This window comes from Teleopsis dalmanni, chromosome 1 (genome assembly GCF_002237135.1).
Source record: "Teleopsis dalmanni isolate 2A chromosome 1, ASM223713v2, whole genome shotgun sequence".
NCBI classification, from domain to species: domain Eukaryota; kingdom Metazoa; phylum Arthropoda; class Insecta; order Diptera; family Diopsidae; genus Teleopsis; species Teleopsis dalmanni.
This window is the reverse complement of record NC_051846.1, coordinates 221,821,651-221,827,115: the sequence shown is the minus strand read 5'-3', so window position 1 is coordinate 221,827,115 and position 5,465 is coordinate 221,821,651.

The following is a 5,465-nucleotide window of genomic DNA, read 5'->3' as shown; positions in this document are numbered from 1 at the left end:
CTAAATGATGATGGAAATAATCTTCCTACGTCTAATTTAAATCCATTAAACCAAGCAATACAACCAACTTCGCTAAGAGAAATAAAAAATGAAATAAGAAATATGAAACTAAAGAAGGCTCCTGGTTGGGATCAGATAACCGCTGAGATCTTAAACCAATTCCCTAATAAAGGAATAATCAAACTATGCAAAATAATTAATGCAGCTCTGCGCTTAAGACACTTCCCAATTTATTGGAAAGTGGCGGAAGTACTTATGGTACACAAACAAGGAAAACCTGCTAATGAAGTTTCGTCGTATCGTCCAATTTCTTTACTACCCGTTTTATCAAAAATCTTTGAACGAATTCTCCTTAATAGAATACAGATTGTTCTCACAGAAAATCAAATAGTTCCGAGTCATCAGTTTGGGTTCCGAAAAAAGCATTCCACTGTAGAACAAATACACAGAATATGCGACAAAATCGAAAGAGCACTTGAAGAACAAAAAATTTGCACTGCAGTTTTCCTAGACGTATCGAAAGCATTTGATAAAGTTTGGCACAAAGGACTTGTGCATAAGATTGAACAGTGGTTTTCGAGACAAATATCCGAAATTATGTGGTCCTACTTATCTTGCCGATTCTTCAGAGTAAAATATAAAGGTGCGTACTCAACACTTGAACCAATTGAAGCCGGAGTACCGCAGGGAAGCATACTTGGCCCAATTCTGTACCTAATTTACACAGCCGACCTGCAAGTCTCACCAGAAAGTGTTATTGCCACGTTTGCAGATGATACAGCGATCCTTACCACTGGAAACACAATAAACGAATCAACAGAAGCAACGCAGCGTTCCATTGATCAAATTATTAGTTGGACTAAAAAATGGAAAATTGAGCTCAACCAAACGAAAACCGTCCATGTAAACTTCACAAACAAAAAAATTGAATATTTGCCGATAAATATGTGCAGTGCTCAAATACCATACTCAAACACAGATAAATACCTTGGCATGAACTTAGATGCTAAGTTGAAATGGAAAGAACATATAAAGAAAAAACGAGTTGAATTAGAATCCAAATACAAAAATTTATATTGGCTTCTTGGGAACAAATCACCCGTCTCTCTAAACAATAAATTAATGATATACAAGCAAGTCTTAGCTCCGGTGTGGACGTATGGAATCCAGTTATGGGGTTGTGCACCAAAATCCACTATTCAAATCATTCAAAACTTTCAAAACAAAGTTTTAAGAAACTTAGTCAACGCTCCGTGGTTTATTAGGAATACTGACCTCCATCGGGACTTGAAGATCGAATCTGTGGCTGCAGTAATCCAGAAGTTCGCGGTAAAGCACCAAAAACGATTACAACAGCATCCAAACGAGACAGTCAACCATCTGTCTAATACATCTGGCCTGCTGAGAAGACTTAAACGAACAAAGCCTTCAGATCTACTCCCGAATTAGTAGTCTAATAATAATTTAGATTACTACTATTAACACTAAGTCTTTGACAACTTCACAATTTTAATAAGTATACTGAAATGTAACAAAACTGCTTGATAGTTCTTGTATGAACTAGTCGTAGTCAAATGAAACATGTATTTATATTATTGTACATATTGTGTTTCAAAAAATAAAAAAACAAAAAAAAAAAAAAAAAACTTTAAGAATCGAATACTGCAGTATGACACAGAAAAAGGTAGAAAACAGTAAGAGGTCACTGGCGGGATCCCACAAGAATCAGTTCTTGGACGCACAGTGTGAAACGTAATGTATGATGGAGTTCTGAAAATAAGACTTCTCGATAAAGCGACAATAGTTGGATATGCTGATGGCATCGCGTTAATGGTGATAGACAAAAGGCTTGACCAATCAGAAGCAAAATGTAACGATGCAGCAGCAAGAGTACAACGATGGCTTAAAAATGCAGGACTGGAATTGGCGACGCAAAATACAGAAGCAGCACTGATAACCGTAAGAAAGCAAAAAAGAAGATGAAAATTAAAATGGGCAGGCATGAAATATTATCACAAGAAGCAATGAAATACCTTGAAGTCATGATCGATTCAAGACTGAGCTTTAAACAGCATCTTACAGCAGTAAGCTCTAAGGCAGCAGCAGTGAATAACACTAACACGAATTCTTCCCAATACAGGTAGTCCTCAGGACGAAAGAAGGCATCTTTTGTCTATGGTCACGGACTCTATTATATTTTATGCTGCTCCTATATCTGCAGCAGCAAAAAAGCATCAGATACTTCTGGTAGCACAAATATACGGACGCATTGCGTTACGTGTTGTCTTCGCTTATAGAACAGTCTCTAACGATGCAATATGCGTCATTGCTGGAAAACTGCCAGCTAACGTATATGCAAAAGAGTTAAACCGTTTTGATGGCAGGTAAGGCATAACACCTACGTTAGATCAAAAATCTGTTGCACGTGCATATTCATTTTGAGAATGGCAGCCTATACACTCATTCCCAACTATGGGTGCCAAGCTATGGGTGTCAAGAAAACATGGTGAAGTTGGTTATAATCTGACTCAAATGTTGAGCGGCCACGGAGGCTGTTTAGAATATCTTTACAGATTTCAACTGTCAGATAGTCTAAACTGCCCAAACTACCACAACGTAGTATAAAGTGCAGAACATGTAGTTTTTCGCTACGATTTAACGGTTTAACGAAGAACGGGAAATACTTGTGGAGGGTCTAGGATATCTACCATTTTCTAGCAGCATTGTGTATGAAATGTGCTCAAGTAGCTTTAAATGGAATGCAACTCAAATTATGCGGCGTCTACGAAGAGGAAAGAGGAACAGCTGCAAAGATATACCTGCAATGATAATGAATGCATACATATAGTATGAAAACTATAATAAAATAACGACAAAAAACTGACCGAGAGAGCTAACCGTCGGACATCGGAACGACTTTAGTGTGTTGAATGGACTTTCGATGCTTTAGACCTCGTTAAAAAAAAACATGTATGTCGATAGATTCTACTCTTTTTCTACTATTTAGAAGAACTGCTTCGGTTTTGTGCTCTAATAATTTCAGGTCCATTGCCTTAAGCCAGACTTTAACCACTGCGATGGTGCTATCATATCTCATTACAAGCTCTGCACTCCAACTAATTTTTCTACATTAAATACGCCATCATCATGTTCCAGAGAATGGGGCTTAAAACCGAGCCTTGTGGAACTCATGCCGTCACTATATACCTATGACTTCACACTATCCTTCGTGTCATATATCGGAATGCAATCGTTGAAGTAGCATTTTCGGCTAAATTATACAGTTTTGCTAGAGCATTTATTGTACTCCGGCCTTTCCTTAAACCATGTTGCCATATTGACAGGCCTTTTGGTCCTGCATACTGTTCCAATCTGGCAGCAATAAGTTTTTCAAAGAGCTTCCCAGTAGTATCTAGCATGCACAACGGTCTGTAAGATGGCAGTTCGGGCAGGTTTCCCTTTTTTACGGATAAAAACTAGTCGTTTTACTTTCCACAGTTTTGGAAACGTACTTCTACTAGAGCTGCATGACTGTAGCTCTACTAGAGCTACATAGTTCACCAAATAAGATACACAGACCAGTATTCAAACATTGATTAAACGCATTAGTATTAATCGTGGATATATGTACTCATAAAGAGTGCACTTTATTGTCCTAGGGGTGAAAAATAGTCCCTGAAGGCGGATCAACTGATGTACGTGATCGAAGGTATTGGAATCAGGCTGGCAAGGAGAAGCCATTTGATTGCTAATATTAACTACTTGGGATTCCTCAGAACTAACACTGACGGCAGCTCAGAAGAAACAATGGTGTTATGATCCGTATCTAATCAGATAAAGATTTACTAATTCTGCACTTTAACCAATTTAGCTTACGCAAGTAAGTTAGCACTTCTACCAGTTATTTATATATATAGTATAATTGTTGTAGAGATAGAGACTCCTCAACCGCTAGATAACGTTGTGGAAACCTTCACAAAAGCTTGCAACATAGCCTTGGACCGTTCTTGCCCGCTGAAATCACAGAGAGAAAAGAAAAAGCCATTGTGGTGGTCCGAGGAAATAAGAGATCTTAGGAAATCAAGCAGATACTTCTTTAACAAGGCCAAGAGAAGTAATCTTAACACTGACTGGGACATCTACAAAGTCTGTCCTAAAATATATAAAAATGAAACAAAATGAGCCAAAAGACGCTCCTGGAAAGCCTTCTGTGAAAGCGTGGAGGGTTGTCAAGGAACAACAAGGTTTAGGCGCATTCTCTCGAAGAAACCCTCTAATCTAGTCTACTTAAAAGACGAGGTCAATGGGTGGACACATAGCAGCGAAGAATCATTGTTAATGAATATTCATTTCCCAGATAGCGACATACCAAATAACCTTGGAATAAACCAGGGTTCTACATGTGACTCATCTGTGGTGAATAATATTATCACCAGAAGGAAAATTAAATGGGCTATAGATAGCTTTCTACCATACAAATCACCAGGCCTGGATGGAATTATACCAGCCCAGCTTCATGAAGCAAAGGACATCTCCTGCAACTGGCTCACACCAATCTTTAAAGGTTGTCTTTCCTTAAGGCATATACCAGAGAAATGGAAATTGACAAAGGTCGTTTTCATTCCTAAAGCTGGCAAAAGCTCCCATATTACACCTAAAGATTTTAGACCAATTAGTCTATCCTCTTTCCTCTTAAAAACTTTAGAAAGGCTTTAGGAGCATTTTGTTAGGAAAGAGATACCAGATGAAAGGCTTTCAAAATCACAACATGCGTACTGTAAAGGAAGGTCTGTAGAGACCGCATTATCATCTCCAACTGAAATGATTGAAAACTCAATACAGCATAAAGAATACGCTCTTTGCGCTTTTCTAGATGTGGATGGGGCTTTCAATAACATTCTTCCTCAAGTAATCACCAACTCATAAAGAAAACTAGGAATTGACAATAGAGTAATCGAAGTCATTACCCAACTGCTGGTTGATAGGACAATCGTAGCGCAGTAGGAGGAACGCTAGTAACTAAGAAGGTTAATAGGGGGACTCCACAAGGAGGAGTACTTTCCCCCCTCTTATGGCTAACTGCAGTTAATGATCTTCTTGTTGATCTAGATAGTGCAGGTTGTCAGGTGGTCGCGTACGCGGATGATCTTTCCTTGATTGCAAGGGGAAAATTCCTGAGTACAATAAGTGAGGTAATGCAGGGTAATCTAAATAAAGTATCCAAATGGGCCCATTACAGCGGATTATCAATAAATCCAACCAAAACAGAACTAGTGCTTTTTTTTAGGAAATATAAAATTCCGGAATTCACACTACCTACCCTAGGAGGTCAAACTCTGACTCTGAATGATAAAGCCAAATATTTAGGTCTTATAATTGACAGAAAACTGAATTGGGGACCAAATGTTGTTGCACGTACCCAAAAAGCTATGGTTGCCTTTTACTGTTGTAGAGGCGCTATAGGC